The sequence below is a fragment of the Papaver somniferum genome, chromosome 4 (genome assembly GCF_003573695.1).
Source record: "Papaver somniferum cultivar HN1 chromosome 4, ASM357369v1, whole genome shotgun sequence".
Taxonomy (NCBI): domain Eukaryota; kingdom Viridiplantae; phylum Streptophyta; class Magnoliopsida; order Ranunculales; family Papaveraceae; genus Papaver; species Papaver somniferum.
The window spans coordinates 148,230,571-148,244,308 of NC_039361.1; the positions used below are offsets into that span (position 1 = coordinate 148,230,571).

At 36.8% G+C, this 13,738-nt stretch overlaps 1 long non-coding RNA gene across 1 annotated transcript; it reads right to left on the reverse strand.

Annotated features, from left to right (window-relative positions):
• Positions 1 to 11,350: 11,350 nt before the first annotated feature.
• Positions 11,351 to 12,231, reverse strand: LOC113274345. The gene is made up of 2 exons (XR_003322965.1): positions 11,915 to 12,231; positions 11,351 to 11,677 (listed from the first exon to the last, which is right to left on the reverse strand). It is a non-coding gene; the product is annotated as an uncharacterized LOC113274345 (long non-coding RNA).
• Positions 12,232 to 13,738: the final 1,507 nt, after the last annotated feature.

Genomic DNA, 13,738 nt, shown 5'->3' on the forward strand with positions numbered 1-13,738 from the left:
ATAAATGTGTCTATCAGTTCACACAAATTTTCGATCAATTGTGCAACCTCCTGGTCCACCGGCTTCTCATAAGTAGTGAAACTGTTGGTTTGAGGAAGGTCATCAGTTGGAGCATTTGGGCGCTCTACCACTTCTGCTCCGAGCATTCTTGTCACGTGCACTAAGCAGGTGAACAGATTATCAATTGCTCCTTTGAATCTGTCCACGTTTCTTGACAAATTGCTTTGTCTCCGCGCTAGTTCAGCCAAGGTTGGGATTTCTCCATCGTTTGATTCAACAGAGATAAATGGAGTAGTAAAATACGAATGTTCATTGTAATCAGAACTGTTCGAAGGAAGTGAGGAACATTACTATTCGAGAAATTCTGGCTGGGATCTGGAGAAGTTGAATTAATCCTAAGACCAACCATCTTGTGAAAGCTTGGGATTGTAACCGAGAGAATAATCTCCCACTGTGGTCGCCAATCTGTAAATGGGGAAAAACGATTTGCTGGTTTTTACGGAATCGAGGAGATGACCGTGCGGAGGAGACTCCTTGTACCGAGCAAATGCTCAACCTCACACAAATGCACTGCAAGAAGGGAGTGCTTTAAGTTCGAGAGATCAATCTGTAGGACTCCGGCCTAAACCAAGACAATGTCCGTTCCAGAGTCAACTCGGTTACAAGAGAGGATGGGTTGATCCGTAGGAGGGAAGCTGAGAAATGTGTGAGATCAATGGTGATCGAGATTGTAAGTGTGTTGTGTATTCTGCGTAAGAAATTTCTGAATGATTGAATTTACTCAGTTGAGAGTGATTGCTCAGACGATGAGTTCGTGTAGATGAAAGATTGTCTGTATGAACTTTTTCGAGAAATTCTTGTCTGTTTCATTCATGATTCAGATACCTTTTATATTGTTGGAATTGTAAAACACCTTGATCCCATGAAGTGTGACAGTTGTTGAAGTCAAAGAGTGGGGAAGTGGAAAATCGTGTCAAAACCAGTTGATCATCGTGCGGAGACTTGGTTGATTTTCCATCCACTACTTTGCTAACTCCTTCAACTGATTGCACGACTTGCTCACATTCTCATTGCATGTATGAACACACGTGTCGTAGACCGCCAGACCAAAACCCTAGTAAATATCCCCCCATGTGACGTGATTGACATCTCATGATTGTGGAGTCAGTTGCTCACTTTATGGAATGATGAGTCCTTGTATTGCTGAGACGAACGTGATTTGCAAATTTTCTGAGACTCATGAATCGAACATGTCTGCTGAGACAAAGGTATATTGTCAAATAAATGTTGATAACTAAAGTGAAAAAATATTGTTCTGAGTCGTTGAAAATTGATAGTTGAACCAATATTCCTTAATCTGAGCATATGTTGCTCATTTGATGAATTTTTGAATATGAATGGTTGAACCAATATTCTTTGGTGTGAGCAGATGTTGCTCATTTGAACAAATGTTTCTCGTTTGAGAAATCATTGGTAACAGGACCAAGATAAATTTAAAATGCTGGCAGCTGAACCAAGTATAATTAATTAGGGTGTTGATCATGGGATCAACATAAAATTATTAGCGTTTGAATCTGGAATTATGAACCTTGGATTCGAAACCCTAATTTTGATCAACTGCTGAATTGATGATTTATTGAAAATCATTCATGAAATGAAGGAGGGACCGGCTACATGGGATGATGAATCGACCATGTAGCGCCCAGATGCTCAAGTGAGCAAAATACCAAAGTCTCCTGAAGACCGGTTGGTGAAAAGATGATTAAATGCTGGTTTAATCATTTATTAAAATAATGCTCGTGTGAGCGTCAGATAGTAAAACCTGATTATGGAGAGATAAGGGACCGACCAAGGGGGCATGAGACCGGCTCCTGGTGGTCGTGGGACCAGCTGGCGGTCGTTTGAGAAAACTCCCAGTTGTTTGGGAAGAGTTTGGACCCAATATGAGCAATTGAGCAAATTGGGTCAAAATTATTATAACACGTGGGACCGGATATTTGCAAGCCCTAGGGCCAGCCTTGGTAGGTCAAGGAGACATGCCCGCGTCACCATAATTTCCGTGTCTCAGTCCTGAGAGTTTAGATATTTTCCGGTGCGCGTTTGAGCAACATTTTGAGAAAATATGAAGGATTCAGAGTTTTGCTGAAACTGGGGAATCTTCATGAGATGATGAAAAATAATTAATAAAATAGAAAATTGCAAGGTGTGGGACCATCCACGGCTAGGGCATTGCCGTCCATCTAGCAAGCTCGATCCCGTAACACCTTTCCCAATTTTATGCAATTTTATGTATTTTCCCTGATGTGAGCGAAATACCATAAAACTGAGGAATTTCATGAGATCAAGGAATTTCCATGAGATTATGGAAATAATAATAATAAAATAGGGATTCATGAAGTGTGGGACCGGCTATGGCATGACCGGCCGGCCAATGAGCACGGTCCCATGGCACTTTTCCTAATTTTATATTATTTTCATGACTTTAGGGAAATATCATGAAATCAAGGAGTTTGTTGAAACTAAGGATTTTCCTTGAAGTGAAGGAGTTTCCATGGGATGAGGGAAACAAATAATATTAAAATAATGAGACAAGAGAGTGTGGGACCGGCCACGGCTAGGGCATGGCCGGCCGGCTAATGAGCCCGGTCCCGTGCGTTTTCTCCCTAATTTTACATGATTTTCATGAGTTTAGGGAAATATCATGAAATCAGGGAATTTTCATGAGATGAGGGAAATAAGAAAATAATAAGGAATCATGAGGTGTGGGACCGACCACGACTACAGCATGGCCGGCCGGCTAGCAAGCTCGGTCCCACGACACCTTTCCTTATTTTTATTATTTCTTTGACATGAGGAAACACCATGAGATTAGGGAGTTTTCTTGAGACGAATGAGATTTGATCAAATAAAAAGACTTTCATGAGATCAGGGAAAAATAATAAAACATGATAAAATATGAAATTAGGCGTGGGACTGGCCACGACGTGACTGGCCGGCCGGTGAGCCCAGTCCCCTAGCGTCTTTTCCAATATATTTTTATTATTATTTTTCATCCAATTTTGCATAGGTTCATCGTTCATTCGTGTTTTGGAATGCTCGTTTGTGCATTATTGCTGAGTACACTTGCACCATTTTAGTCGGGGCTTACTCGATAGCTGCTCAGATGCCCGCATGTTGAATATTTATCACTAACCCGTGGAATTATGATGGGAAGAACCACAAATTGAAGTGACGAAATATTACGAAGAATCGTAGAATATTGTTGAATATTCAGTTAATGATTAGAGACAATTAATTGATGGCTCTATACTAGCAGGCATGCTGTCTAGGAGCATTAATTATCTGAGAATTGAGAGATATGAGTTTGTTGAAACGTCATATCTCTTTTATATAGTCATGGAAAACCTTGTTGCATCCTGAAGACATTATTGCTCTATACTAGCAGGCAAACTGTCTAGGAGCTGTCCAATCTTTCGATTCTATATAGAAGTAATTACTGAAATTGCTCAGTACTCATGAGATGTATCGTTGCCTCAGATGAGAGACTACACATCTACATATACTTTGAGAGACAGTATTCTCAGTCAGAGATTTCATGGCACGAGCTTTCATGCTTCAATGAGAGACATGAGCCTCAATATTCATCAGATTGCTGGATCAGGAGCATGTATAATTATAGTTTTACGATTTTAACCATTGTTCAAAATCCACCATCTACACCAATTTACACAGTTCATAGCAAACTGCGAAACCCAAGTATCAAACAAATAAAACAATTAAGCTATTTATACCTAAATCACAAACACAACTTTACCTAGGGATTTTGGCTGATGCCTCTTGATTGAAATCAATGGCTCAACATATTCAAACACAATGAGTCGACGAAAACACTCGGAACTGAGAGAAACTGTTGCAACACCAACTCTTCACAAAAGTTTACCTTATTTAGAATTACCTTAATTAGTTAATATTTCCTAGTTTAAGTTAGCTTCCTTTAATTTAGTTTTATTACGTGTTTATCAAGCAAGTTAAACTATAAATACTTGCTCCTGTTTTTGTTTCGGTAGAGAAATAATAGATTCAATTCCTTAAAGTCTTCTTCTTCTTATTTTCTATCTCAAACTCTTATTTTCTAAGGGTGGTTAACCTCTAATTCAAAAGGTTTCTCTAGGGTATTTTAGCTTTCTTTCAAGATATACCTAGTGTTTGGTCAAGAACCCTAACACCTGGTTCAGAGCAGGTTCAATTTCTAGGCCAATTTTTTTTTCTTTTTTCTACAATGACTTATACAGAAAATATGGAGCTTGTAAACAATGGTATTAAAGATATTACTGAGAAGCTCGACAAGTTGGTAGATACTATTAACAAAGATCATGAATTGGATGAAGCTGCAGTCAAGAAACTTCGTGCAGAAGAAAAGTCAGCTCGTGAAGATGATAGAGCTAATAGTAAACTTGATCTTACTGAATATGAGAAATATCTTACATCAAGTTTGACACAATCTATCAGTTCATAACTCAAAAATTCGTTGCGTGATTTATTTCAGGAATTTATTCCTCAGCTTAAATCCTCAGATGGTACTCCTCCACAGCATACAAATCGCACAACTAATAATAATAATACCAATGGTTCTGGTATTCTTGAAACTTCAATTCGTACACCACCAGTTAATCTGAAGTTTTCCTCTTTTGATGATGATGATCCTGATGGATGGTTATTTCAAGATGAACTGTATTTTTCCTGGCACGCTATTGCAAATAATATGAAGGTTCAACTTGAAGCTGCTTATCTTAAGGGAGATGCTAATGCATGGTTTCTTTGGAAGCGAACTACGATTCTAAACCCAACTTGGCCACAATTCTGTTCTCTAGCTCGTGAAAGATTTTCTCTTGAGAAATTTATTGATGCTAAGATGGAAATTAACACCATTAAACAGAAAGGTACGGTTAAGGATCACATCCTTGATTTTGAACGTCTCTTGAATTTTGTAGACTTTCATGAAGCTCGCTTGATAAATTTGTTCATCCATTCCTTGAAACCTGAGATTGGTTCTGTTGTGAAGTTGCTTGAACCAACTACTTTAGCCTCGGATTTCAAGAAAGCAATAAATCAGGAAGAGGTATTGTTGACAGCCTCAAAACAACGATTTAACCAGTCTAAATCATCTACTGCTCCTTCCAATTCTCAGATAAAAAAAAAACCATTACCTCCTGGTTATAAAAAACTTTCATGGGAAGCAATGAAGGACAAACGAGAAAAAGGGCTTTGTTTCAATTGTGATCAACTTTTCCAACCTGGTCATGTGTGTGCGAAGCGTAGCCTATTGTTGTAGATGGATTCTCAATTGCTGAGTCTGACAATGATGAACTTTCTCCAGATCATACTCCTATTTTGACAGATGAGTTCACTACTTCAGAAGTCACAGATTCTTCTATATCTTTTCGTTCTTTAAGGGGTTCTACTTTTCCTTCCACAATGAGAATCAATGGTTTTTCAAAAGCTCAACCATTTACATTCTTAATCGATTCTGGTGCAACTCATAATTTTTTGAATCCAACTTTGGCAAAGCAATGTGGTTATCATGTTACTTCTCCGACCAAAACTTTGAATGTTACAGTTGGTGATGGAGGTATAATAAGCACACATGGTCTGTGTTTGAATGTGCCATTTCAATTGCAAGATCATCAATTCCAAGCTGATTTTCACATATTAGATATAAGTGGTTGTGATGCTGTTTTAGGGGTACACTGGTTACGTACCTTAGGTCCCATATCTTGGAATTTTGAGAAACTATTAATGAAGTTCATATTTGGCGGCTCAGATATCCAATTACTTGGTAATAATTCTTCTGCATTAATGATGTTGGATACTACTTCAATGCAGCGATTACTATAACGAGAAACTTATGGTGTCTTCTTACACTTATCTGAAATTAATACTTAAATAATTACTCTTCCAACAATACCACCTGAGACTCAACAGCTAATTTCAGATTTTGCTGATATTTTCAAGACTCCAGAATCACTTCCCCATGCAAGAGTTCATGATCATCATATTCCTTTAATACCTGGTTCTTCTCCAGTCAATGTACGACCTTATCGATACCCACATTTTCAGAAATATGAAATTGAGAAAATAGTTTCTGAGTTGCAACAATCAGGTTTGATACGTCCTTCTTCCAGTCCTTTTTATTCACCTATATTAATGGTTCGAAAAAAAGATGGTTCATGGCGCATGTGTGTTGACTATAGAGATTTAATAAGTTAACAATCAAAGATCGATTCCCTATTCCGATGGTAGATGAATTGCTCGATGAACTTCATGGTGCATGCATTTTTACAAACTTGATTTACGCTCTGGATATTATCAGATAAGATTATACAAAGGAGACATTCCTAAAAATGCTTTTCAAACTCATGATGGTCATTATGAATTTCTTGTTATGCCGTTTGGACTTACGAGTGCACCAGCCACATTCCAGAGTTTGATGAACCATATCTCCAGGCCTTATTTAAGAAAGTTTGTTCTGGTATTTTTTGATGATATATTGATCTATAATAAGAGTATGTCAGAACATTTAGAGCACTTATCTGCAGTGTTTGAAGTCTTACGACGCATCAATTGTTTGTTTAGCAATCTAAATGCACATTTGCTCAACAATAAATTGGTTATCTTGGCCTAATATCATCTCAAGGAGTAGCAGTCGAAAGTGAAAAGATTCAAAGCATTCTATCTTGGCCTATCCCAACTACAATTAAGGCATTAAGGGGATTCTTAGGCTTAGCTGGATATTATAGAAAATTTGTCAAAGATTTTGGAAAAATTTGTGCACCATCAACTCAGTTATTAAAGAAGGATGCGTTTGTATGGAATGAATATGCCACTAATGCTTTTATTTTGCTTCAACAAGCATTGACTACAACTCCAGTTTTGATACTTCCTGATTTCTCAAAGGAATTTTCATTGGAATGTGATGCATCTGGAAATGGTTTAGGTGTTGTTTTAATGCAATGTGGAAGACCAATTGCTTATTATAGCAAAGGGTTATCTGGAAAGAACCTCGATTTATCCATATATGATAAGGAGATGCTTGCAATAGTTTCTGCAGTTCAAAAATGGAGACCATACTTACTTGGTCGACACTTAAGATTTATACTGATCATCAAAGTCTAAAGCATTTTCTGAATCAAAAAATTCCATCTATAGAGCAGCAGAAGTGGTTAAGTAAGTTGTTAGGCTATGATTATGAGATCATCTTTCGCCAAGGCAAAGAAAATGTTGCAGCAGATGCATTATCTCGCAATTCAGGGCCAACTTTTTCTACTCTTTATACATTAGTTTTTAGAGGTGTTACTGCCATTATTGAAGAGACCAACAATAACTCTGAAATGCAAGTCATTATTAATAAAATTCAGGTACAACCTAACAGTAAAACTCACTATACATTTATTGATGGTGTACTACGCTACAAGAATCGAATTGTGGTAGTCTCTACTTCAGCTTGGTGTTTTAAACTTCTTCAAGAGTTTCACTCTTCACCTTTAGGTGGTCATTATGGTTTTCTACGCACTTACAAGCGTCTACAACAAAGTTTTTATTGGAAAGGGATGAAACACTCGATTAAGGAATTTATTGCACATTGTGACATTTGTCGAAGAAGTAAGTCTGAATCAATAGCTCCACCAGGGCTGTTACAACCACTATCTATTCCTGCTGATGTTTGGTTGGATATCTCCATGGATTTTGTAGATGGATTTCTAGCATCTAATCGCAAAAACTCAGTTTTGGTGGTGGTGGATCGCTTGTCAAAATATGCACACTTCATATCTCTTGCACATCCTTATTCTGCTGCTGTTATAGCTGATGTGTTTGTCAGAGAAGTGGTACGTCTACATGGTATGCCTATAAGCATTGTCTCTGATCGTGGTCCATTATTCTTAAGTAAATTCTGGGAAGAATATTTTGCTTTACAAGACACTCAATTATGCAGAAGTTCAGTCTATCACCCACAATCAGATGGACATACTGATGTAACAAATAGAACTCTTGAATGTTATTTACGTTGCTTTGCTAGTGTTAAACCAACTGAGTGGTCTAGTGGTTGCCATGGGCTGAGTGGTGGTACAACACCAGTCATCATTCAGCCATCAATATGACACCATATGAAGCATTATGTAGTCGAGCTCCACCAACTATTTCAAGTTATTTACCTGGTTCAACTGTTGTTCATGATGTTGATCTCAATTTACGGGCTAGAGATCGTGTTTTGAAGGTCTTAAAATTTCATCTTCAAGCGGCACAATCTAGAATGAAGGCTTTTACTGATGAGCATCGAACTGAAAGAAACTTTGATGTAAATTATTGGGTATATCTACGTCTACAGCCTTATAGACAATCAACTATGTCAAATCAATGTTTCTCAAAACTTTCTCCGAAATTCTATGGACCATTCTGTATCATTGGTAAGATAGGAGAAGTTGCATACAAACTACAACAACCTGTCGCAAGTAGAATTCATACAGTTTTTCATGTTTGAAGCTTAAACTTGGCTCTTCTGTTGTTGCTGAGACTGTTTTACCCAATATTATTGACTATGATAAATGGGAACCTGAGGCTATTTTGGAAAGAAGAATGTTCAAGAAAGGAGCTCATGCTGGCACCAAATGGTTAATTAAATGGAAGGATCACACTACTGAAGAAGCAACATGGGAAGATGCAGATGAGTTAATCTTGCGATTTCCAGAACTCGATGCTTGAGGACAAGCAATTTTTCAACCGGGGAGGGATGTTGCAACACCAACTCTTCACAAGAGTTTACCTTATTTAGAATTACCTTAATTAGTTAATGTTTCCTCGTTTAAGTTAGCTTCCTTTAATTCAGTTTTATTACGTGTTTATCAAGCAAGTTAAACTATAAATACTTGCTCCTGGTTTTGTTTCGGTATAGAAATAATAGAACTCAATTCCTTAAAGTCTTCTTCTTCTTATTTTCTATCTCAGACTCTTCTTTTCTAAGGGTGGTTAACCTCCAATTCAAAAGGTTTCTCTAGGGTTCTTTAGCTTTCTTTAAAGATATCCCTAGTGTTTGGTCAAGAACCCTAATAGAAACCTACTTTTCGAGTAAAGGGGATCGTCTGAAAGATTATATGTTGAGCAACCAACCATAAATTTCTTGGATAAGCAATTTAATTTAATAAACATAAGATCAGGGATTTTCATTCCCTTGGTTTTGAGTGGAGGTAACTTGATCGTGAGTAGGCGTTACATAAGAAAAGAAGAAAACAATAATAATGGTATTCAATCCGTAGAGGTGGAGGAGGAATTGATTACCCATTAGTTGCAACAAAGAGAACGTATGACCGTTGGATTGGTGGAACTGAGATTATACTCGGATGGGGATGGAAGATCCCAGCTACCAGTTGGAAAAATGAATATATCTCAGCCGTTGCCTAACTCACCAAACCCTCCTATTGTATAAGCATTGATATATAAGCAAAAATGTGTTATTGTGTTTGATAATATCCAACTCAACATATATGGTTTCATTAATTCATTTAAAAGCTTTATTTTTAACTGTGAAAACGCAATTTTGCCAAGGACAGATTCCATAGTTGAACCTGAGAATGTTATATGGATACCTCCTAATGCTCAATTTATAAAATAAAATTTTGATGCTTCCTTTATCTCTGCCGAGCAATTTGGTCTAATTTTACGAAATAATGCAGGTACCTTCTATGTAGCAAAAGGGGGACTACAAATGCAGTAGATGGGGAACAGGCAGAAGCTATAGCAGCTCTTGGAAACTTTGAAGTGGGCTAAAGAAAAAATTATTCAATTCTCTGGAAGTTGAAGGCGACTGCCTTAATGTGATTAATCCTATCAATGGTAGATTAGGATCAATAAAATGGACAACAAATAGTGTTGTTCAAGAATGCATTGCTATCTTTAAAACATTTTTTAATTGGCCTTGTAATTATGCTAAGAGAGATGCTAACAATGAATGTTTCTGTTTTGCTACGATTATCCTCCAGATTTCTTGGTTGAGAAACTGAACAAGGATAAACACTATGTAACAGTTTAGTTATTTAATACTCCCTCCGTTTTCGGAATAGAGATATTTCCATTTTTCCAATTTGACTTATTTTTAGGCTAAAATTGAAAAGTGAAAATATCTCTTTTTCCAAAAATAGAGAGAGTATTAATGCAGTCTTAGCTTGTTAGGCTTTCAACTAGTTTTATTTAATAATCCTTATCCAATAATATAATAATATTAAAAGAAAAAAAACGTAGTACACAAGGTTGCTGCAACTGTCAGTTACATGTTTTTTAAAAGTCGAATAATTAGTAATCTACAAAATTCTGCCCGCCTACCAACAATTTTGATTGTCTAGGCAACGACGAGATTCAAGCGCAGTATAGTAGAGAACAACATGATTAAGCTTTGCCAATGAGCACGATAAAAGAATTATGAGGGCCATTTATACAAAAGCCAAAAGCCAAAAAGGTTCTTTTAAAAAAGACTCTAAACACTGCTTGCAGAATATCGAGCGGACGCCGACCATATTTCTGTGGACTGCACAGATTGCTGTTACGGTTTTATGTCGCTTTCCCAACAAAATGACTACAATAAAACCTCTATATAAGAATATCTTAGGCACCACAAAAAATTATTCTTATACTAGGTATCATTCGGGTCGTAGGCCCGAGCTCAACCTTTATCGGTTTTCTTTTTTATGTTATTTGGTCAGCCGGTTTGTATCGCTCCACAACATTTTAGTCAACATATAAGTTAGTCGGTTTGGGACCACAATATTTTGGTCCCAATATTTAGTTGGTTTTGTCATATTATAGCGTGTTAGTTTGTCAGGTCACAATAGCGTGTTTAATTAGTTGGATCATAATAGTCGAATAGGGTCGGGGCCGTGTGGAGAAAATTTAAAGTCAGATGTAGTGCACACATAAAAATTAATGTGATAGTTGGTCCTGTCTTAATAGTTGGGAGCATATTTAGTTAGCCGGGTTATAGCAGAATGGTCTCGATATCTAGTTGGACGTGTCATATTATAGTGTCTTAGTCGGATCATAGTAGCGTGTTTAATTAGTTGGATTATAGTAATCGGATAAGGCCGGGGACGTAGGCCCTCAAATGTTTTGAATATGAATAGCCGACCTTGTGTAGCTTACAAGGGTTGCACATGGTCCGATACGGCTCGGTTCTCTTATGGAACCGGTCCCTGTACTTGGTGTTGACCGGTACCTCCTTTTGAGGACCGGTACCCGGTGTTGTACCTGTACCTCCGGTACCGGGTCTTTTACCTGAAATTTTGATCCAGAAGTGATACAATTGCTCTCCAAAAAAAAAAGTAACAAAATTAACAAAATTAAGATCAAAACTAAATTCCTAGGATACATGATACATCTACTGAGTATCAGAAACAATTTTACACACTCCAATTACATCAGTTTCCTCCATCTTCAAATACATCTCAGTCCAACCTTAACCCCAATTTCTTCTTCATCTTTGTGCATCAATCATCCCTTCTTCCAAACACCACCATGTCGGGTTCTTGTTCCTGACATAACCCTCGGATTCTTTACCATCTCCTTGCTCAACTCAGCAGAAACTTCCATGCAATTCTTCAATAGAAAATTCCGTCCTCAACCCATTGGATCACCACTTTCCATATAACAATAACAACCATCATCAGAAAATTATCAAACCAGAAATTAATAAAAATCCTAAGTCAATTTATAGCTATAGAAATTTATCTGCATCTAAACCTAAATCCATCTCAAATAAAATCCTAGATCAAATTCAATCATGCAATTAAACAGTTAAACTAAACATGCTATGAAGAATCCATAATTCATCAACCAAATTACCAAAAATCAGATGAGTGATTTACTGACTTACCTTGAATTATACCTATACCGTTACTGTCATCACCATCTTGATGAAACTTCAATTGAAACCGTAATAGCAGAAGTAGAAGATGAAGAAGATGATGAATTAATGTCTGCTAACGGGTTTCTGGGATTGGGTTTTTTTTTTTTTTTTTCTTTGATGAAGATAGAGATTCAATCTTCATGGGTTGATTTTATCTCCTCATCTCTTCACTTTAAAATTGTAAAATTAATGAATTGAAAGTAGTGAGTGATGTTATTGATTATACTTCAATTGAGAAACGAAGAAGAAGAAGAGGCAGGAAAGGAAAAACGAAATGAATAATGAGTTCTATTTGATAGATAAGATGTTATGAAAACCTAGCATCGATGGCTAGAAATTACTTATCTGGACGGTTATTATACACCGATTTTTTAGGTCCGGGACAGGCCGGGAATAAGATTGGAACCGGTACCTGTACTCATATGCAACCGATTCTGAAAACCATTCTCGTTCCCTGTACCGGCTCTCCCGATACCGGTCCGGTTCTTTTTTCCGGTTCAAGTCCGATTCACCGGTTCCAGTTCGGTTTTTGTGCAGCCTTGCTTACGGGCGTAGGTTGAGGAACACTGGACAACATTTTGCGAAGAAAGCGAATACAAACTTGTAAACTGTGAACCACTAATGAATAGTGCTAATGAATAGAATTGGTGGATCACCGGCCCATAGCTCTGCACCTTACGTATGATATTCTTTTCCATGAATTTAAACCATAATTCTGTACAGTACAGGGATGCAGTTCTTTTCCTTGAAACTAAACTCACTGCATAGATGAGATTCCATGAATGTGTACCATACCTTTATCACATGATTTTAATTTTTCTCTCCATTAGCTAAACCTTGTACGCTAGATTTGCTAGCGCCAACAATGTTAACCTCATCTGTCGCGCGACCTCTATAGTTGAGAGACTTGGAGTGGCACATATAGATAATTTATATGCTCAACTTTGCCATTAGGAAACAGTGAGAGATGGGATAACTTAGGAATCCGACGCATAAGGAAACAGTTTTTTGTAAGGCAACTATAAAGTTTTTTCGTTGGTACTCATAATTTTTAAGTTTTTTCGTTGGTACTCATAATTTTTTTTAGGAGAAGTCGTACTCCAATTAGATTAGGAAATCTAGGAAATTATATATTACCGGAAACACGGTAAAATCAGGAAACTCATAGGATCCGACGCTTGAAAATATCCCTCATCCAACTTTAAATCTGCGCCGCAGGATGACGAAATCGATGGTCAGTTTTATCAGTCTACACAAACACCACTTTTTTTTATAATATAGATGGAGCTCTTTCTTAAAACGATCAATAATTATATATGTACCTAGGAGAAAACATAATTACCCACAACAAACATCACAATGTACCTAGGAAATATTAGTTAAATTTTTTTTAGTTTCACATGTATGATACGTATGGTAAACATAATGTCTAGGCAATATGTAGGAAATATAAGTTTTATTTAGTTTCACATGTGAAATTTGTTTAGTTTCATATATATTAGTTAAATACATGAAGTTTTCTATGTCACAAAATTCAACAATTATACGGAAAATCGATAAACAAAATCATACGATCAAATATATTTAAATGAGTCGTTTAAAAAAAAACATCATACACTGTAAAACTTAAAAGGATTTTTCAAATTGGTTAAAAGAATTTCTTCGTCTTAAACTTTGATGTACGATATGACTTATATTATATATATATACTACTCTGCATTATTCCTATATGGAGGTAAGTTCCTTAAGACGGGACCAGAAAAATATATGACTTATTCCAATATGGAATTT